We start from the raw sequence: 23,095 nt of genomic DNA on the forward strand, positions 1-23,095 counted from the left end.
CAGGCTCTGTGCTGATAGCTCAGAGCCTGCAGCCTGCTTTGGATTCTGTGTCTCCCTCTCTCTCTCTGCCCCTCCCCCTCTTGCACTCTCTTAAAAAATAAACATTAAAAATATTTTTAAATTTTCTATAAATGACATGACATTGTATTCTGCTACTTCTCTTAATATTGTTCTGTGATTCATCCATGTTATATGTGTAGATCTTACTCTTTCACCCTTACTGCAGTATCATGTTCTACTGTAGGATTATGCCACAGCTTACTTAGCCCTTCTGGTATTTCTGACATCTAGTTTTTTTTTTTATTTTATTTTGCTTTTCTAGTGTTGCTGGGAACCTTCTTGTACATGTTTCTGTGTGTAAATGTATGGGAATTTCTCTAGGCAGAGGAAAAGCTTGACCTAATCCTTGGGAGTTCTGGCTTCTCTTTTCCCAGAGTCCATAATGAAGTGGTTACCTACAGTCCAAGCTGAGTGTGGTGTGTGTGGTGTGTGGTGTGTGTGTGTGTGTGTGTGTGTGCATGTGTGTGCACGTGCGTGCTTATGAAGGTTGGGGAGGAAGAGTCTCCACATAACAACAAACAACAATGACCATGAGCCGCTGAGTCCTGTCTGTGTGCCTGAACTATACTACTCATAGAATGTCTCCATTGGAAGGGGCTTTAGATGCGCTTGTCAAACTTCCTGGGAATCCCTGTCTCTCAAGCTCCTGCCTTGTCTCGCAGCTCCTTTCCAGTCCAGATCCTGACACTTTGTCAAGAGCTCAGGAGAAGACATTAGGCAATCTCTGCCAGGGAGGCAAATGGAAGGCTCGAAGCCCATCACAGGGACTCACAATGCAGTCCCTGCTAGGACCCCTACTCTGCACGGCCCAGGACAGGCACCACACTCCCCCCCACCCTCCCCTGCCACGCTGCCCACACCAAGGAAGACAGGCTGGGAGCTTTCGTGGGCAAGAGAGCTTAGAGTGCAGGCAGGCCTCGCTGGTAAGGGTTGTGCAGGCCAGTAGGGAAGATCCGCTGGGGCTGGGGAGTACTTCCGCTGGGCACAGGGGAGGGAGGTCTGTCTGCACAGAGGACAGCACGTCTGGAGCATCCCGTCTGAGGCAGGGAGGGGATGGAATGGCCTGGGGTGGCCTCTGGACCCCCACAGGCCCGTCCCATCTCAGCCTGCGCAGGCACACACACACACACCTCTTCCACGTGTAAATCATCCAGCAGCCCCCTGTTGACCAGGGCGACTGCACACCACTCGCTCTTGGCCCAGCTGCTCTGTCACAGCCTAAATGTTTAGACAGGAAAAATTCGTAAAGCCCAGACCCCAGGCCTGAGGGACAGCACAGCAATAAGAGAGTTTTCTGCTCCAAGTGCGTTCATGGTCTGCGCAGCTCCTGTGAGGCGCCCTGGGTCTAAGGGAGGAGGCATAGTGCCCGCCCTCAGGGAGCCCTCAGTCTGAAGGAGGAGGCACTACACCCCTCCTCCCCACTGTCAAGGAGTCACTGATTTAAGGGGGGAGGCAGATTCCCTAGTCTTGGGGAGTTACCAGTCCAAGGGAGGAGGCATGGCTCCTCTATCAGTCTGAGGGAAGCTCCCAGTTTGGTGGGCTGTGAGCTCTGTACAAGGTAAGGACTGAAGATGCTATGGTATGAAAGACCTGATTGTAGGCCTAGAGGCTATGGGGACTCTGGTAGCTTGGGAGGAGCCATTGATTTCTGCTGCTGCAGGCAGGGGACAGATTTCCTGGGGACAGCCGGAAGGACTTCCTACTGAGAAATGAAGGGATGCAGGGGCCAGGCCCTTTCGAGCTTCTTCACTCTGAAGAAAGCCCTGTCCTTTTTTAAAAATTATTTTTTATTTTTTAAGTGTTTATTTATTTATTCATTTTTGAGAGGGAGAGAGACAGAGACAGAATGTGAGCAGGGGAGGGGCAGAGAGAGAGGGAGACACAGAATCAGAAGCAGGCTCCAGGCGCTGAGCCATCAGCACAGAGCCCAGTGTGGGGCTTGAACCCATGAACCGTGAGCCGAAGTCAGATGCTTAACCGACTGAGCCACCCAGGTGCCCCAAAAGCACCTTCCTTGAAGGGGAACCAACCCCTCCCCCTGCCCCTCTCCTGCCCAGGCGATCAGGAGAAACAGACCTCTCACTCCCAGGAGCACTGCTGCCTCAGCAACAGCGCTCTAATGGAGAAGACCCCTCCCCACTTTCCTCCACGCCAGCAGCACAATGGCCAGAACACAATGGCTGCCACCAGTCCTAGCTCTGCTTCTGGTTTGCTGCGTGTCCCCTGGCAACTCAGTGAACCTCTCTGAGTCTCATTTATCACAGAGAGAGGAGAGCCCGCCACCTGGGACTGTTGTGGGGTTAAAGGCGATGCCACTGGTGAGAGCAGCTGGTAGGTTGTAAATCATCACACACGCACAATGGACTATTACAACATTTTAATTGTTACCGTGTACCTTACCGTGGTGGTAGCATCCTGGGTCCCAGGGTGACCTGACAGGCTACTACCCTCTGGGGTTGCAAAGTCTAAGGCAGGAACACAGACCTTAATGTATGGATTCCTCTTAATAATCAAGGCCTATCCTCAAGGAGCCAGTTAGGACGTGCTGAGCCCCATACCTGCAAAATTCATGTGGCCCTGCCTGGTGGCTTGTAGGGCTCGGGGAAGCCACGTCAATCTGTCTGTTCTGCCCCCTCCCCGGGGCCACAGGAGCTGACAGCCCAGAACACTGAGCATTAGCTAGTCACTGTTTCTCTTTCTAAAAAAACACAACTCTATTAAAATAACAGCGTGATTTAGTTAATTATTCTCCATCATAAGTGGGTAACTGTAGGAATACAATTCATCCAGCTCCCTGCTGCCTGAGTTTCCTAAAATCTCACTTTGCTTTTGTCACTGCATCCCTTCCCCCAAGAGCTTTCCCTTCCTCCCAAGATTACATATGCTAAAGCCCCAAATCCTAGGTCTGAGGTTTGGGGACCTCCATCAATTTGGGCTCTTCCTACATCCTAGCCTCACTGACAGGACTCTACACTTTGGATAAACTAGGGAGTCTATTCCCTGTCCTTGTCTTTGCCTCCTTCGACTGAGCCTCTTTGAGACTGGTCAAATCTAGCATCCTCCATGAAGACTTCTTTGATTGCAGTAGTCCAGAGTTTCTTGAAGTGGACTTGTACCATTGGCATCGGAATCACACAAAACATATGGGAGACAGGGCAGTTAAAATGCTGATTCATGGGCCCCACCTCAGGTCTTCTGGACCAGACTCCCTGTTGGGAGGTGATGTCTGAAACTTGGCTCATTTAACGACCCCCCACCCCTGCCCTATCATGCTTCACTGCCCCAGCCCCAGGACTGGCCGTCCTGCTCTGAAACCCTGTTGCACTTGGACATGGATCTCTCGCCTAGAAACATCACGTGCAGGAACACGATAGACTAGACACTCTGAAAGGCCCTCTGTCTATAAGACACTCAAATCACAGTAAACTGTATGTAAGGACATGGAGTTTAGGAGATGTAGGGGGGTAGATCTTCAGACATGCTGATATCAGCTCCACAACAGGGAAGGCGGAGAAACCCACCAGACACTCTTGCTTTAAGCAGGGAGTCAAATGGCCAATCCTCTGGCTTCCAGCAAAAGCTATTACAAATCTTCTCTGGAGGAAAACATTCCAACTTCATCCCAAGATTCCCAAGGATCAGGGGTAAGCAAAATAGAAAAACCAAAAAACCTCATGGTCACAGTGCACCAAACACTTAGGAAAATGAGGCACCATGAGTGAGAGCCAGCAGAAACCGTAAGCAATGGATGTGAATTCTCAAGGAATTCAGATATGAGAATAATTAGACACTGGTTACAAAATATGCATAAAATATATTTTTTAATTTTTTAAATGTTTATTTATTTTTGAGGGAGACAGAGTGTGAGCAGGGGAAGGGCAGAGCAAGAGAGGGAGACACAGAATCTGAAGCAGGCTCCAGGCTCTGAGCTGTCGGCACAGAGACTGACACAGGACTTGAACCCATGGACTGTGAGATCATGACCTGAACCACCCAGGCACCCTGCATAAAATATATTTTTAATTAAAAATAGAATGGCAAAGGGGCACCTGGCTGGCTCAGTCAGAAGAGCATGTGACTCTTGATCTCAGGGTTGTGAGTTGGAGCCCAACGTTGAGTATAGAGATTAATAACAAAAATAAATAAACTTTTAAACATGTTTATTAAAAAAGTAGAATGGCAAAGATAACCATGCAACCAAATTCTAGCAGTGACAAGGCATACTTTTTAAAGGACTGAATAGACCTCATACTAAAGCAAACTCAGCGGATGGGCCAAACAGGAGTTGAGATGCAGCTGAAGGAAGAGTTAGCGAAGTGGGGACTAGAGCTGGGGACTTCGCTGTGATTGTAGCACAGCAAGTCAAAGGAATGGCATAGGGGAGGTGGGTGGCAAGGTGTAGAAGACTCACTGGGGTCTCAGAAGAAGAGAGGAAATGGAGAAAAGGAAATATTTGAAAGTATAAGGGCCGGAAATTTCCCATTTTTTATTTAAAATGTGGATTCATAGAGATGGGAAGCACAAGGAAAAACAGGATAAATAATAAACGACTGTACCGAGGCACCTGGGTGGCTCAGTTGGCTGAGCGTCCAACTCTTGATTTCAGCTCAGGTCATGATCTCTTGGTTCATGGGATCAAGCCCCACACTGGGCTCTACACTGACAGCATGGAGCCTGTTTGGGATTCTCTCTCCCTCTCTCTCCTCTCTCTTCCCCTCTCCTGTTCATGTGCACATTCTCTCTCTCTCTCTCTCTCTCTCAAAATGAATAAATAGACATTTAAAGGAAAAGGCTTTACCTAGACCACCTGACAGGGCTGCATGAATTTTGTGGGTTTGGGGCCCAACGGATCCTAACTAGCTTCCTGAAGATGGGCCTTGGCTATTAAGAGAAACTCATTTTGCAGAACATCAAACAGAAAAAATTCTAAAAGCGGCCAGAGAAAAAAGACAGATCTCATCTCAGGCCCCCTTATCATGTCAGTTCCCCGCAGATGAGCCTGGCCAATCTCCCCAGCCAGACCAAAGTCCCCTAAGGCCCAAACCTCTGTCATCTGTGAGCCCGCAGGTACATTATTACCCTCTGAGTCTCTGGTTTTTCTTGGTAGAAGGCTGGGGAGGAGGGGTGGGTATGGAGGGAAGGAGCCTGGCTTTGGAGGCGAGTGGACCTGGGCTAAAGGCTGGCTCTGCTACTCACTGCCTGTGGTCCCTTTTCGTGTCGTGGGGCTGATGCTCACGTGTAAAGTCATTGGCTTATGTGCTGCTGTTAAAGTTGTTAAAGTTAAAAAAAAAAAAAAATGAAGAGCCAGTTAACAAAACACCCAGGTGAAGATTCTGTTTTTAAAATATTTACTTCAGTTCTGACTCTGTGCTCGAATATTCCTCGTACATTCTCTCAGGGAGCCTTTGTGACATCCCTGTAAAGTGGTCATCATCTGGGGAGGGGACCTCAGGGGCCAAGACATGAGAAAACCACCCCCCCCAGCTCATGGTGTACTTTTGTTGTTCTCCGCACCCCCCCCCATTCTCTCTCTGACAACAGCAAACATTCTGATGCAGTTAATATACGTCCTTGAATATGTATGTCTCTTCTTGTTAAATATGTGGTGTTGGTTTGCCTGAGAACATGTTTCTAATTTCCATAAATGATATTGTGCTACAGACCTTAATTCTGGTTTTTTTCCCCCACTCAGCACTACACTTTTAATATTCATCCTCGTGTGTGTCTGTACATCTAACCTGTTGTCTTTCATTGCACTTTGGCATTTCATAGTGTCCCCACTTCACAGGTGAGGAAATGGAGGCTCAGAGAGTTCAGATGACCTTGCCCAAGGTCACATAGCCAGTAAGGAGCTGGCCTTGGTCAGAACCTTCACAGCAGGCTGCTCTCCCCCCCCAGATGTAGAGAGAGGTGCTCATTCTCTTCTCGCTGGGCCCACTGACCTATCTGCTCCCTGCAAGAGAAGGTTCCCTCACTGAGCCTCGGCTGGCCTCCAAAACACCTCCACTGGCCTCCAAAATGGCTCCCGGGTTCTGAAAGGCCCCATCCCTCCTTCTTCTAAACCTCTTCAGTGGATTTCTTTTACAGTATTTAGTTGAGCATATCTAATTAGGTAATATAATTTCATTTATTTAAGTAGGTAATACAATTGCATGTTTCAATATTCAGAAGACAGAAAAGGGGATACGGTACAGTCTTACTGTCTGCTGACCCCACCAACCTAGTTCCCCAACTTGGAAATACTCCCTGTTACCAGTATTCAGGACTCTCATCAGAGATATTTTATGCTTACACAAAACTATGTGTACATGATGTCCCCACCTCCCCTCCCTGTTCTTAGGCAAATGCTAGCCTACTCTTTACATTGTTCAACACGTTATTTTTATCACTCCAGACTGTATGTACTCTAATATACTAGCTTCTGCTTTTTTATGGGTGCATGGTATTCCGCTGTGTGGATGCACCATTAGTTAATTCAACTAGGTCTCTACTCATGGGCATTGTCCAATCTCCTGCTAAATAAACTGCCGTGAACATCCCCGGGCACATGTCATTCTCATGTAGGTGAGTGGAGTGGACATTACGATGCATTGCTCAGACTCCTTTGGGATGGATGAACGGATCCTTCATTCCCCCAGCTGCTGGAGCGTTGCTCACACACCTCTTCAGGCACAGCCCTCCACTGACCCTCCCCCAGGGCTATACTCCTCCCTGAGGCATAAACATCTACTACCTGATCCTTAGGCCCCTTTGCCTCAGTTTGCGACACTGTGCTCCCAGAGTTCCCGTGGGGTCTGCAGGGCCGTTCAGCTCCTTCTTCTGCCCATCCCGCGCCCTCACTCCCCAGCAGGGGTTGTGCCCAAGAACATTCCCCAGCCAGCCTCCCGCATGCAAATCTCTGTCTCAGAGGCTGTTTCCAGGAAACCCAATCAAAGACAGAAAGTCTGTTTGCAGGATAAATTCCTAGTTAGGGAATAGAAGGACCAGTGTGCTTGTAATTTGGGTAGATTTCAATGTATTTTCAAAGGACGGAACAAAAGAATATGCACGGAGCTGGCGTGCAGTAACTGTCCCTTCCACCTGACCCAGATTAGAAGGCGCTTTTGTGCAGATGGTTGCATCCCTCTGCAGCAGGCAGGACAATCTGACACTTCGCAGCTAAGGAGGCTGGGCAGGAAGGGGGCTGCTTCCCCAACACCGCACTGCCTGAACAGCAGAGGCAGGGTGTTCCTGGCTTGTGCCAGATGTGGGGATGCTGAGACGTTGGCTTCACCCAGGTACTGGGGGAAAAATGTGGATAATAGAGGGTGCAGCTGCGGGTGTGGGGAAGGCAGAGTTTGTAAGACCTCCCAGTTTGGGCTCTGCCCTTCTCAGATGCCCCAGGTGGCCCAGTGGGACCCCGCCCTCCCTCTTCTGGCCTGACCTTCCCCCGCCCTTCAAGCTCCCCAGGCTACTGTAAGCTGTCAGATGCCCAAAAGAAACTAATTCAGACTAACATGAGAGCCACGTGCACCCTCTCCCAGAGCTACTCAAATGCCCGCCTGAGTTTTATGAGTTTTATACTGTACAAAAATAACTTTGTGCGCTAAAATCATCTTTATAACCATTTGCAACAGCCCTGGCTTACATCCGGACCCTAACAGCTGGATTTTGGCATGTGCCCTCAGCCTGGAATGGCCTTCCCATCAACTCTACTCTTCTGCTTTCATGCATCCCCCTCATCCTCCAACCTTCACTCAGGCACTGCCTCCCTTAGGAAGCTTGTTCCCATCTTCCAGGGGGGGTTGTGCTTCCCACCCCCGACCTCAATAACCACCCCTGACACTCAGCCACTATCAGCTGTTAGTGTGTTCCCTCAAATTCCCGTGTTGAAGTCCTAAGCCCAGTACCTTAGAACATGACTTTATTTGGAAATAGGGTCACGGCAGATATAATTAGTTAGGAAGATGAGGTCATACTGGATAGAGTGGGCCCTGAATCCAAAGTATCTAATATCCTTATTAAAAAGGCCATGAGACGGGCGCCTGGGTGGCTCAGTCAGGTGAGCACCCGACTTCAGCTCAGGTCATGATCTCACGGTTCGTGGGTTCGAGCCCCACATCAGAGTCACTGCTGTCAGCCTTTCAGCATACAGCCTGCTTCAGATCCTCTGTACCCCTCTCTCTGCCCCTCTCCCACTTGCACTCTCCCCCACAAAAAAATAAAAATTTAAAAAATAAAAATAAATAAAAATTAAAAAGCCATGGGCAGGGCACCCAGGTGGCTCAGTTGGTTAAGCACCAACTCTTTTTTTTTTTAATGTTTTTTTTTTTTATTTATTTCTAGGAGAGAGACAGTGTGAGCAGGGGAGGGTCAGAGAGAGAGGGAGTGTCACAGACTGAAACAGGCTCCAGGCTCTGAGCTGGCAGTCAGCACAGAGCCCGACGCGGGGCTCAAACCCACGAACCGCGAGATCATGACCTAAGCGAAAGTCGGACGCTTAACCGACTAAGCCACCCAGGCGCCCCTTAAAGATAAAATCTTTAAAAAAGAGAGAAGTAAACAAAAATACCAGCTACCGGAGAAGAGAAAGACTGCCTGCAAACCCCCCGAAGCTAGAGAGAGGCCTGGAAGAGATCTCCCTCAGAGCCCTCAGAAGGCACTAGCCTTGCTGGTACCTTGATCTCTGACTCCCAGCCTCCAGGACTGTGAGACAACACGCGTCTGCTGTCGCAGCCGCCTGGTCGCTGGCACGTTGTTATGGCCGCCAGAGCCCACTAATGCGCTCACTGGGCTCCCGAGGGGAGGAGCTGAGGCATCCCTGGGACGCTGCAGGGGGGTGCTATCAGCCTCGTTTAAATGGCAGAGGGAAGATGTGGACTCAGGCCGTCTGACTCTAGAGCCTGTGGTTTTTAACCACTAGTTCATATGTCTTGTAGTGGAAAGTTTTGAAAGGAGACCCGCAGCATTCCTCCAGGCTGTGGACTCAGGGCTGATGGCGCCCTAGCCCCACGAGGGAGGACAGAATCTTCCAGCAGCCTCAAGGGCTTGCCCCGGCTCCTGGCCAGTCAGATGCAGGACCTGTAATCTCCTCTAGATGGACACCACATCCTGGCTCCACGCCAGTGAGCACACCTGCCTCCCGGCCCAGCTGTGTGTGCCCTGCCAGGGGCCTCCGGGGCCCCAGGGCCCAGCAGGGTGCTGAGCACACAGCAGGTGCTCCATAAATGTGTGGGCAGAGCCCACGTGTGGCTCTGATGCAGCGGCCTCCTTGGGTCTCATGACAATATTTCACATCCAGCTCCAAGTATCGACAGAGTTCTCATCTCAGCCTGCTATGCGCCTGCCTAATTTTCCACTCGATTGACAGACTCCATTTTACTTAACTGGCCCCTATTGTGCCGCAATTGGATGGTTTCTCATCCCCCCTAAACTAGGGGGCGGCACCAGGGAAACCCCAGCTACCAGCTAGGGCAGCGCTGCCTTCTGAAGGAGCCAGGCTAGGAAGAACATGCCGGTGCCGCTAGCGGCCGCCACCAGCTGGGGACAGACCTGGGACTTCCTGAGGCCCAGGAGGCATCACCCTGTCCCCAGCGCCCCTCGAGTCCTGTCCTCGGTCCCTGCTCACCTTGGCGGACCCTTCAAGGTCACAAAGGAGAGAGCTCCCAGGTGGTGTACCCCTACCCTTCCCGCCCTGCTCTGAGCCCCTGCTCTCCTGCCCTTCTGGGAAACAGAACCCTGAATTGTTTCAGTCTCGTCACTGAGCACCTATCTGGTGCCCAGAGCTGATCCGGGTGCTGGCGCTTCCTTCATTCAGCCAGCAACACGAGACAACATCCCGGCTCACAGAGCTGGCATTCCAGAGCCGAGGGATGGGCAGCAAACAGAGAAGTGAAACACCGGGTGATAAGCGCTGGGGTGGAGTGGGGGCTGACCATTCACATGACATGGTCCAGGAAGGCCTCTCTGAGAGGAGCAGAGACCCGAATGAAGAGAAGGAGTGAACCAGGCAGACATGTGGAGGAAGAACTTTCCAGGCCAAGAGAACAGCAAGAGCAAAGGTCCTGAGGCACTGGAAACAATAAAGAGGCTGATATGACTGGTGTGGAGAGGTAGCACCAGGCACCAGGTATAGGGCTTTTGGACCTTTTTCACAGCATTAGCTTTTTTTAATGTTTATTTATTTTTGAAGGAGAGGGCGTGTGAGCAGGGAGAGGGGCAGAGAGAAAGGGAGACACAGAATCTAAAGCAGGCTCCAGGCTCTGAGCTGGCAGCACAGAGCGCAACATGGGGCTTGAACTCACAGACCACGAGATCATGATCTGAGCCGATGTTGGACGCTTAACAGACTGAGCCACCCAGGTGCCCCTCACAGCTTTAACTTTTATTATAGATCCATCTGGCTGCTATGTGGAGAGTAGACTATAGAGGGGACAAGAGTAGAAGCAGATGCAATGATCCAGGCAAGAGACAATGGTGGCCTGGACCACAGTGATGGCGATGGAGCATGTGTACACACATGCGCGCGAGCACAGGCGCATGCACACACACACACACACACCCCTGCCAAGTCATTTTGGATCTATTTTGAAGTTGGGACCAACAACATTATCAGAGCTAGAAGGAGTTTCAGAGATCGTTGCACAGTCCCATTTTACAGACCTTAAAACTAAGGCCCAGAGAGGAGAGGTGGCCCATCTCAGTCCCACACATGATAGGGAACTCACACCTGGCCTCTGGCTCCTGTGCTCCGCCCCTGCATCTCTCTGGGCCTCTCAAGTGTTTCCTTGTGTGTCCCCTCCCCCCCCCCCCATTTTGTCTCTCCTTGTTCCCAGCCTCTGTCTCTGTATCTCTGCAGATACGTCTGCGTTTATTTCCCCTCCTGTCAGGCGCAATTTCGAACATTAATTAGTGATGAATTAACAACGTAAATCCCAGCAGTTGCCGTCGCCTGGTGCCCACGGGCTCTTGGAAAGGACCTTGCAAATCTGATCTTAATACCTCTCGCCTCCTCTCCTAGGGCAATTACTTCTCACATCATTTGTCTGCGGAGGCTGTGGCCGCCCCCACCCTCCCAGCCTGGCTGAGGACAACAAGTTCATCTTTGTCAATTAATTATTGAACGGTTTATTTCGCACTGGGAGGTGATAAGAGAAGAGAAAGCCGCATGTTGTGAAATCATCACCATAATTATACGGCCGCTGCTGCAGCACCCGACGCCACAACTCCGCAGGGCCCAGTGGGGGGAAACAAAGGGCAGAGGTCCCTGGTGGCAGGAGACCTGGCTGTGAGGCCGAAGGTCAGCCCCTAGGGCTCTCTGCAGTGTGGTCAGCAGACATACCCACATTAAGCTTTCAGACCCAACTCCAAACCGGGAGCGGGGATACAGGGAATTAACCTGCCTCTTCATCTGGGGTGATCAGAGTGCTAGAAGGCTAAGATCTCTTTATAGTCCTTCCCATCTGAACTTAGGAGCCCCATAGCATACACAAAATAGGGTTGCATAGTAGAGGGTCTTTGATACTTTAGTAAAAAGCCCTTATGGTAGTCAGAAAAACCTAGGGCATCTGTTCCACCTACCTTTGCCCTCTTATATTTCACCTTATTGCTGACTGCCTTCCCCTTTGCTCACTCTACTCCAGCCACACTGTTCTCCCTGCAAATGCCTGGCACACCCTGCCCCAGGGCCTTTGCATGTGCTCTTCCTTCTGCTTGGAGTGCTCTTTCCCTAGAAATCTGCATCCCTCTCACCTTCTGCAGGCCATTATCAACCATCACCTTTCAGTAAGACCCTCCCTGAGCACCTTATCTTATTTATTTACTTATTTATTTAATTCTCAAGTTAGTTAACATACAGTGTAGGTTTGGCTTCAGGAGTAGAACCCTGTGAGTCATCCTTATTGGATAAAGGGTTAGTGTCCAAAATCTGAGCACCTTATTTATTTATTTATTAAAGCTTATTAATTTATTTTGAGAGAGGGAGAGAGAAAGAGGGAGGGAGGGAGAGAAAGAATCCCAAGTAGGCTCCAAGCCATCAGTGAAGAGCCCAATGTGGCGCTTGAACTCAGAACAGTGAGATTGTGACCTGAGCCAATATGGAGAGTCAGATACTTAACTGGGTATACCACCCAGGCGCCCCTCTGAGCACCTCATTTAAATTGCAGCCTCTCCCACCCCCCAGACTGCCCTGAAACAAACATTCTCTCTCTTCCTGCTTTGTTTTTTTCCAGAGCATTTCATCATTTTTGACGTATCATGTGCTTATTGTTTATTTGTTTACTCTCGTTCTCTCTGTCTCTGTCTCTCTCCCACCCCTCACCTCCTCCCTCCCCAATGTATAAGCTCCACAAGGACTGGGGTTTTTTGGTCTGTTTCCTCCACCGCCCCCATCCCCATATCCTATCTGTGTCTTCCACACCTAGAACAGTGCCTGGCACAAAGTAAGTGCAGAGTTAATCATTCTTGAATGAATGAATGAATGAATGAATATTTGTGTGGGATGGGGCCTGAAAGTGGAAGGGACAGGGGTGAATTCCCTTTCTGGGAACAGGTTGGCAAGGGCCTTTGTAACACCAGGAGTTCGGGAAGATTCTTGGCAGTGATGGGGGGCGCTGCCCAGAGAGGAAAACTGCTAGAAAAGCCATTTTAAAAGCGAGTGTTGCAGTTGGTTTCAGGTCTGTACACGCCTAGAGGCTGCATGTTTGATGCTGCCCCTCCATCGGTCACACTCAGGCTGGTCCCCACCCCCAAGCCTCCCCAGGGAGGGGACAGGAACTTGAGAAGCCACGGACACTTTGATTAACTCCCCAGCAAGAGTCTCCGCGTGTGTCTCCCTTTCTCTCCAAGGCTGTAATGAGGGGGGAGGGGGCGGTGTGCTGGGGGCTGGGCAGGGGCATCGCCACAGTATGTGAGGGAAGGGAGGGGGGCTGCAAGGGGAGGGGCACCGAGGAGCACAGTGGGGGCCAGGATTTGCCCCCCCCAGGAGGGGGGGATGGTTGGAAAGGTAACAGGAGGTGGGGAGGGGGCAGCGCAGCGCAGCAGGTAGGGAAAGGGGCAGGCCTCACTCTGGGCCACAAGAAGCTGCAGAGAGAGAGGGCACTGGAGGGGTGGACTTGGAGGGGGGACACGGGAGGGCACTAACCAGGTGCCCGAGGGCCCCGCGGGGACACCAACTCTTTTTCCAGGACCCGCTCGCCCCGAAGATCCTCTCTTCTCTGCCAAGCTATGCTGCTTCCCCCTAGAAACGAAGATGGTGATTTTTTAGAGCCAGTTTCCCTCCAACTCTCTGGAGATACCAGAGCTGCTGTTTCCATGGAAACCTTCCCCGCCAACCTCCGGAAGGAGGAGCTGGGCAGCCGCCCCCACCCCCACCTCCCCCACACTGCCCCTGCTCCAGGCTGCAGGGGGGCCCCAAGTTGAAAATAATCCCCCCCTCCCTCAGATTTTCCCGGCAGGGGCTCCACTTCTTGAATAAGGGAAGGCAGCTGGTTTGGTCTCAGGCTCAGGCTGTGATATTGGGGACATTAAGACCCAGGCCACAGAGAAGTGGGGTTGCTGGTGGGGGGCAGGTGCATGGTGGCTAGGGCAAGCTCTGTCTTCTGTCATCATCCCCCTGAAATGACTGGCCGAGGCACCTGTCCCCAAGGAAGGGCCCAAGGGCAGGACCTCTCCTTCCCTGGAAATCCCAAAAGATGCCATTTTTCTCTGGCTCTGTACATCCCTGGGGAGTTTCCTTCCCCAGACCCCAGACCCACCTGAAATCCTCAGGGATTACACAGCACACTGTACACAACACACAACAAAATAAAAAACACGACAACAACAAACCCCAAAACTGTCCGACTCAAGAACGGAAGGAATTTATTGGGAGGACACTTCGTAGCTCCTTGGATTGATGAGAAGGCTGGAGAAGCAGGCTTAGAACATTCCCAGAAACAAGAGAGGCTGGTGAAGGAGGGGGGGAAGGCGGGGAAGGCAGAGCCATGCCCAGAGCAGCCCAGCTCGGGCAGGGGAGGGACACTGCTCTCTCTCACACAGGCCTCCTGTGGACTCTGGCACATCGTGAATAATTTTAACAGCCCCACTTCTCTGTATCGCTCTCTCCAGGTCAAGATCCTGGGCAAATGGATAGTATGAGGGAGTTTTTTGGATAATGGAACTGTCCACTTGTGTGGTTACAAGAATCTCTACACGTGTGTTAAAATTCAGAAGACTATACCCTCAAAAAAAAAGAGCCAATTTGCGTGTTTGTTAATGGAAAAACGAAATCCTAGGTAAAAAAAAACATCCTTTGACGAAGGTGGCTTGTAGGCCCGCAGGCCCGCTGCTGGGGGAGGGGGAGGGGGCTTGTCTGCAGCCCTGTGGCTTCCAGAACGGGCTGGGGCTCTGCCTCCAGGCCAGGGTCACACACTGGGGACCCCTTGAAGAGGTAGGGAGTTTGGGTGCTGGGCAGCCAGCAGATGGACAGATGTTCACTTCCTCAGAGGAGCATTTGGGAGCTTGGGAGCTTAAGCAGGAAATGCTACCACGGAGAAGTTTCCAGTTTCAGTCAGAGCAGCAGGTCTGAAAGAGGGGAGAGAGCAGGTTTCTGACCCAACAGACGCAAGAGAACCCAGTCACCCCAACAAGCACACACGCCCTGCGTGCAGATGCCGGACCAAGTGCACACTCAGGCTGCCATGCCGGTTTGTAAGCCCCCAAATCACCGGTTCGGTCAGCAGGAGGCTTTGGCCCCCACTTCCCGCATGGCCTCAGGTAAATCCTCCCTCTCCTCTCTGGGCTGCATTACCTCCTCTGGAGAGTATGAGGTTTCTCCACAGCTCTGGCATGCCGAGCAAGGAGGCCCCAGAATTAACGGAATTGCACTCAGGGAGCCTGTGTTTCTGGCGTGTCCCCCCCTCCCCCGCCTCTGCCGTGGACGACGGTGGGACGGAGAGAATGATGCATGCCACAGAGAAACCCCAGAGGTCCCACAGGAGATGGGACACTCCTGTGCCAAAGGAGGAGCCCCTGGAGAAAGGGATGACCACTCCCCCACCAGCCAGTAGGAATACAAAGTGGGGCAGTGCCTGTCCCCTGGCCAGTGCTCTGGTGCTTCTCTGGGAGCCTGATGGTGGTGGTGAGGTCGCTGTGCCTTCTCCAGGCTCCAGCCCAAGACCGTCTGTGTCCCCTGAGACCCAGCCTTCAAGGGTAGTAGACGGTAGTGGAGGGTCTTTATTAAGGAGCTCAAGCCAGCCTGGCACTGGGCTTCGAACACTCCAGCTCAGTCTCAGGGAATCAGGGAAGGCCAGACTCCCTCAGCAGTGCTCCCTTGGCCCACACTAACCCCCACCAATTCTACCTGTGTCTAGGGTACGAGCCTACTCTAGTTTCTAATCAGGAGCTGGCTAAAGGCTTATGGACTAGTCCTTCCCTGGAAAAAGGCAATTCCTGACGGCTCAGGCTCAAGTATGGGGCAGTGGGAAGAGCGGGCGTTCTCAGACCTGGAAGCCATGAGTATGTATCCAAGTTGCTTGGCCCTTCTGGAGCACCACCCCCAGCCCTCAAGCTGTTTGAGGGGCTGGCTCCCCTGCTGGCGTCACATGGAGGTAGGAGCCCCCCCACCCCCCACCCCGCCCAGCTCAGAGTGGAAGAGTCTAGGGAGGCTGAAGGGGACAGCTACAGAGTGGCTTCCTGCTCAGTCTGAGCCTGGATCAGATGGCCCAGAATCCTCACAGAGCGGCCTGGGGTGGGGGCTGGGGTGGGGAGAGGTGGAGTGTGTGGGAGACACACAGCCCACGGGGTGCCCTCCCTCCTGCCTTCACATGGCCTGGGGCCCTGCTCTCTCCCTGCACCCCTGACCCTACCCAGATCCCTGCTACCTGGGCCAGAACCCCAAGGAGGGAGATGGGGAGTCTGGGGGCAACAGGGGCCCTCCACGGGGGCCTGTCCTATATGGCAGGAGGCAGAGGGATGTGCCATGGGGCAGCATAGGGCTTCCCCTGGGCACATGCACCCAAAAGAAGCAGAGCCTTTTCCACAATGTAAAAGGTCACGTGTTGACTTGTCATGTTGCTAAGACTGCATGAGGAAAACCACGTGACAGTAAGGCCAAGAGACACAAAGGACTGTCAAAGGGGGGCCGCCTTTTCCTCGCCGGCTTCCCCACCCCCCCTCCGGCAACCACAGGGCACAGACACCTGGCTCCACGGGCTCGGGGAGGGGGTGGGGGTCCTCTGACCCGGCATGGAGATGGGGAATCTCGAACTGTGGACACCGGGCGAATGGAGAATGGACAAAGATGAAAGCCCCACTGGGAGCCAACATTTACTGAGGTTTTTGTGGCGACTCTGGCAGTTGAGATAAAAGGCACTTCCCAGTTCCTCGGAAGCTCCCGGCTTGTGGGAAGGCTCGCAGAGAAGTAATTAGAATCCAGTAAATGCAGTCGGGGAAGGTCAGGGCTGGGGGGTGGGGGCATCCAGGAGGGACATCCACCCCATTGAGGGAGCACAGGGAACAGAGACGTGAGCCTGGGGAAGAGGCAGGGGGGAAGCAGGCAAGAAGGGAGAGTGAGGGGCATCTGGGAGGCAGGGGGCAGAGAGAGCCTCACAATTAGTCCTGTTCTGTATGAAGCCGCCAGTGTTGACACAACACCTTCCATGGCGCTTCCGCCTGCGTTATGTTAGTCGGTTTCTGACACAAAGTTAAGATGATGGAAATGACCCAGATCTGCACCATTCAGTCTGGTAGCCACCAGCCACGTGTGGCTCCTGAGGGCTGGAAATATGGCCACTGAGACAGAGGAGCCCACTTTCGGTTTCATTTAATTGTAATTAATGTGAATGTAAACTTAAATAGCCCCCTGGGCCTCCTGGCTGCTGGATTGGAAGGTGCGGTACGGAGACCCTGGGACCCATCCGTGCCGTTCCGTCCCAGCTGGGGAGAACAGACATTACACAAAGACTTACATGGTCCAGTGTCAGGTTGCGATAAATGCTACGGAGAGAGATGGAGTCACCGAGTGATGTAGTGGGCCATTGTCGCCTGTGCAGAGACCTGAGTGGAAGAGAGAGAGGTGGGTGGTCTGGGGAAGGGCGTGCCAGGCACAGCAAACCGCAGGTGCAAAGGCCTAGAGATAGGAGAGGGCTTGGGCCAGAGTGACTGCGGCCGGGGGGGTGGGGTGGGGGGGTAGGTAATGAGGTCTGAGCTGACCCAGGCACAGAAAGGAGCATGGGTTTTATGCTGTGACATGGGGCGCTTGCCACTGCCAGTTGGACCAGGAATTGGGTCCGGTGCCTGGCCCCGCTCTGGTAAGCCAGCTGTCCACTTATTCTGTTTGCACACGGCGCTGTTTTCACTGTGAATAAAGGAAACAGACCTGCTATCTCAGCTCCTCCTCCTGCTCCCCCCTCCTGCTCTGACTCTGTGACTCTACTCCTACCCCCAGCACCCCCCCCCAGCTATTTCCTCTCCCTAGCTCCCCACTTCTGCCTGCCTCCTGGCTGGTGTCTGACAGGTCTCTGGCTCTGTCCCTCTGCCAGGCACACGTTCCCCTTCTGCTGACTCAGAAGAGACAATGAGGGCCTGGCCCATGGGGTGGGCAGTGCACCAGCCTGGGGTGTGATGGGGGGCCCAGCCTGGGTGCGGGGAAAGGCCATCTCCAGCAGTGGGGAGGGTGACGGGGAAGGCTGTGGCTGTGGACTCGGGCTCTAGAGACAGAGCCCGGAGTTGCCCAGGACCCCTGCAACAGGGTGGGCAAAGTGGGTCACGTCCCACGGTAACTGCAATGGGACAGTGTCTCCCCTCTCTCTCCCAGCTCTTTCTCAGCCTCCACCCCAAGGAGGCATGAGAGGCTGGGGGCGGGGTGCAGGGGGAGCGCAGGAGTTACTAGGTTTGTGTAGAGAGAAACGGAAAGGTGGGTTGATTAGTTTTCTTGCTGCCCCTTAACAAATGACTACAACCCAGTGGCTTAAGACAACGTCTTTATTCTCTCACGGTTCTGGAGATCAAGAGTCCAAGATGAGTGTTAAGGGGCTAAAATCAGGGTGCCAGCAAGGATGCTTCCTTCCGGAGGCTCCAGGGGAGAATCTGCTCTCGCCTCCTGCAGTTTCTGGAGGCTGCTAGCATTCCCTGGCTTGTGGCCACATCATGCCAACCTCTGCTTTGGTCGTCACGTCTCTCACCCTCCTGCCTCTTTCATTTATAAGGACCCTTGTGATTACACTAGGCCTGCCTTGAGGAACCCAGGGTAATCTCCAAGATAACCTCAAGACGGCCTCTAGATCCAGGGGTTGGGACGTGCACACCTTTGGGCGCCATCATTCAGCCTGCCGCAGGGGCCCCACTGACCGTCCTAGTGCCGGCACCAGACTGTGAGGCCCCTGAGGCAGGGAGCCTGCCTTTTCTCTCTGCGTTCCTGGCTCCAGAGTTTGTGCAGGAGCAAAAGATCCCATGCGCTCCTAGCTCTGCCTCTTCCTTGCGGCGATCCGGGGCAAATCACTTAACGTCTCTGTGCCTCAGTGCCTTTATCTGTAAAATGGGGATAATGATAGCACTGGCCTCAAAGGTTTTTTTGGTGAGGATTCAGTGCAGGAATCCGTTTTAGATGCAGAGAACCATGCCTGGTGAGTTAATAAGTGCTGTGACCAGACGGTGCAGTGCATCGCACGCGGGGAGCATGTCAGCTGCCGGCATGATTAGCACGATTCCTGCTCTCTCTCATGCTTCGGATGGGCCCAGCCCTGTGATAGGCCCGTGGGAGCTCCCCAAGAAGGAAGGAACTCCGCTTGCCCTCAAGGAATTTACAATCTAATCGGAAATACAAAGGCTTTTAGAGACATAGAACGTTTTTTTTTTCCTGGAAGGACAGCAGTTAAGGCGTCTTCATTGTGCATCTGTGATAATCATTAACGCAACTTGCCAAGTGCTTCCAACTCTCCGCCTTCTGGGCTTGTGGCTGAATTGGCACCGGCAGCCCTCATTGTGGGTGGGTGGGCGGGTGGGCTCCTGGGTCTGGTCCTGGTCTAAGAGTGAAGAGCAGAAGTGCAAGCGCACTGACAGGCCTGAGCATTTCATGACTGGTCCAAGACCCTCCAGAACTCTCTTCCTCTGGCGCAAGCTTGGCTTCAGCCCGATTTCCCCCGTGACTACAAGCAGAGGTTTCTGCCGACACACGATATACCTGAGGAGTGAGTCCAGTTAAACTGGTTATTTCAAGGGCGCCTGGGCCATTCAGTCGGTTAAGCGGCCGACTCTTGATTTTGGCTCAGGTCACGACCTCACAAGTTCATGAGTTCGAGCCCCGCAGCCCACTTTGGAGCCTGTCTCTCTGCCCTTCCTCCCCTCTCAAAAATAAATAAATGTTAAAAATAAATAAGTAAACTGGTTGTTTCAGTTCTTGTGATTTAAGAATTACTTGTCCCCTCAGCATTACCTAGCTTCTCCCAATGGATTCAACAGCTAAACTGATTTACAGAAAAGAGCCCGATCAGTACCATTATACGATTATTGGTGGTTCCCCACTCAGTCATGTTCTCTGCACCAATGTATAGTTTACATAGTTATAATCCATGAAGAATATATATATTTTTTAATTTTTTAAATGGTTGTGTATTTTTGAGAGAGAGAGGGAGAGAGCATAAATAGGGGAGGGGGCAGAGAGAGAGGGAGACACAAAATCCGAAGCAGGCTCCAGGCTCTGAGCTGTCAGCACAGAGCCCGATGTGGGGCTCAAACTCATTAACCATGAGCTGAAGTTGGACACTTAACCAACTGAGCGACCTAGGCACCCCAGAACTTCTATTTTTTTTAATAATTTTTAAAAATTGACATATAACATTATTTTAGATTTAGGTGTACAACATAATGACTCAATATTTGTATATATTGCAAAATGATGACCATAGTAAACCTAGTTAACATCTGTCGCCATATAATTAGAAAACTTTTTTTCTTGTGATGAAAACTTTTTTTCTTTTTTTAACTTAGAAAGAGAGAGAGACCATACACACAGGTGCATGCAAGCAGGGGTGGGGCAGAGGGAGGGAGAAAGAATCCCAAGCGGGCTCCATGCTCAACCCAGAGCGCAACGTGGGTCTCGATCCCACCATCCTGGGATCATGACCTGAGCTGAAATCAAGAGTCAGGTGTTCAACCAACTGGGCCACCCAGGTGTCCTGTAACGAAAACTTTTGAGATTTACCCTGTTAGCAACTTTCAAATATGCCATACAGTATTACTAACTATAATCACCATGCTGTACATTACATCCCCCCATGACTTATTTATTTTATAACCGGAAGTTTATATCTTTTGACCCCCTTTACCCATTTCACCTTTTCCCCACTGCTTCTGGTTGTCACCAATCTGTTCTCTACGTGTATAAATTCGGGGGGGTTGGTGGGGTTTTTTTTTTTGGTTTGTGTTTTTGTTTTTATAGTTTCCATATATAAGTAGGATCATACGGTATTTGTCTTCTTCTGATGTTTCACTTAGCATGATACCTTTGAAATCTATCTACGTTGTTCAAATGGCAAGATTTCCTTCTTTTTATGGCTGAATAATATTTCATTGTGTACATATACCACATTTCCCTTATCCATCCATCCATCCATCAGTGAACACTTAGGTTGTTTCCACATCTTGGCTATTATAAATAATACTGCAACGAACATGGGAGCGCAGATATCTTTTTGAGTTAGTGTTTTTTGCTTTCTTTGGATAAATACCCAGAAGTGGAATTGCTGGATCATATAGATAGTAGTTCTATTTTTAATTTTTTGAGGAACTTCCATACTGTTTTCTATAGTGGCTGCACCAGTTTGCATTCCCACCAACAGTGCACAAAAGTTCTCTATCTCTCCATATTTGCCGACTCTTATTTCTTGTCTTTTTGATAACAACCATTCTAACAGGAGTGAGGTGATATCTCTCTGTGGTTTTAGTTTGCATTTCCCTGCTGATTAGGGATGTTGAGCACCTTTTCATGTCCCTGCTGGTATCTGTATGTCTTCTTTGGGATAATGTCAGATCCTGTGGCCATTTTTGAAATGGATTGTTTTATTTGTTTGTTTTGCTATTGAGTTGTATGAGTTATTTATATATTTTGGATATTGAGTCCTTACTAGTTATATGATTTGCAAATATTTTCTCCCATTCAGTAGGTTGCCTTTTTGTTGTGTTGATAGTTTCCTTTGCTGTGTAGAAAGCAGCTTTGTAGTTTGATACCATCCCATTTAAAAATGTTTGCTTTTGTTCCCTTTGCCGTTGGCGTCATTTCCATAAAATCATCACCAAGACCAATGTCCACTCTTTTAAAATAATTTTTTAATGTTTATTTACTTTTGAGAGAGAGAAAGACATTGTGCAGATGGGGAGGGGCAGAGAGAGAGGGAGACACAGAATCCAAAGCAGGCTCCAGGCTCTGAGCTGTCAGAACAGAGCCCGACACCAGGCTTGAACCCACAAACTGTGAGACCGTGACCCAAGCTGAAGCTGGACGCTTTACCGACTGAGCCACCCAGGCACCCAAAGACCAGTGTCCACTCTTATGGTCTACTTTTCCACTTAGTATTTTCTTCCTGTGTGTATGCATCATTGAGAATTCAGTTTGGCTAATAATAACGGAAAACCCAAATTAACGATGGCTTGTACACCCAAGGTTACTTCAATCCCTCAGATGAAAATTCCAGAAGCAAGCTGTCTGGGGCCGATATAGTGACCCCATGATAATGAGGAGCCCAGGCTCCTTCTTTCATGTTACTCTGCCATTCTCAACAGATGATTTCCTCCAAATAGCTTAAGAGAGCTGCTGAAACTCCCACTATGCCACCTCTGCTCCTATCAGTGGGACATGGAAGGGAGGAGGGGTAACTCTGTAATGACCTGTCACACATGACTGTTCTGTTTATACCCCATTGGCCAGAACTTGGTCACAAGGCCACATCTAGTTGCAAGGGAGGCTGGGAAATGAAATACTCCTTCTGGGCAGCCATGTACCTTGATATTTTTTTTTTTCCTAAGACAGAAAGAGATGGTTCCAGGGAAGTAACCAGTGGTAGCTACCACAGTACAAGATGGTATTCTTTCACGTATAAGTTCCACGGTGTAATGATCAGTGTGGACTTTTCTAATTTTTTTTTTCCGCATCCTGGATAACCATATTAGTGCAAATTGCTTTTCTCCATTTGTGTTCTTTCCTTGAGATTTCTTCCCAAATGTGTGATAACCTACCAAGTTGAAGGGTGTGACTCATTCTCTCTGGCAGTAGCTGCTGTTACATTTTGCTGGCCTGGGCTCCCAGACACCAGCCGGGACAATAGAGCCGTGCGGAATTTATGAGCCAATGTTCTTGTTTCCTCCCGGCCCAACCAAAGTCGGCTTGCGCTATTTTAATTTATTTTTACTGATTTAATAGGTATGTAGTTTAAGGATGTTTTCATTTTCATGTCATTTATTAACAGCCGGCTGAGGTTTGGGCCTGGGCTGGTTATACAATCTATATTTTTCAAAGAGTAACTGTTTTTCCAACTTCAAGGGGAATTTTTATTTTATTAAAAAAATTTTTTTAAGTTTATTTGTTCACTTTGAGAGAGAGAAAGTGCAAATGAGGGAGTGGCAGAAAGAGAGAGAGAGAAAGAGAGAGAATCCTAAGCAAGCTCTCCACCATCAGTGCAGACTCCAATGTGGGGCTTGAACTTGTGAACTGTGAGATCATGATCTGAGCCAAACTTGGACATTTAACCAACTGATCTGCCTAGGTGCCCCCAAGGGAAATTTTTATTTTATTTTATTTTATTTTATTATTTTATTTTATTTTAATTTTATTTTATTAATGTTTATTTATTTTGGGGACATAGAGACAGATTGCTAGTGGGGAGGAGCAGAGAGAGACAGAGACACAGAATCTGAAACAGGCTCCAGGCTCTGAGCTTACAGCACAGAGTCCGATGCAGGACTGGAATTCGGGAATGGTGAGATCATGACCTAGGTTGAAGTTGGAAACCCAACGGACTGAGCCACCTAGGCGCCCCTTCAAGGGAAAATTTTAAAGTCCATTTTAGAGCTGAGAAAACTGAGG

The sequence above is a fragment of the Hyaena hyaena genome, unplaced genomic scaffold, assembly GCF_003009895.1.
Source record: "Hyaena hyaena isolate Hyena2069 unplaced genomic scaffold, ASM300989v1 scaffold_96, whole genome shotgun sequence".
In the NCBI taxonomy this organism is placed as follows: domain Eukaryota; kingdom Metazoa; phylum Chordata; class Mammalia; order Carnivora; family Hyaenidae; genus Hyaena; species Hyaena hyaena.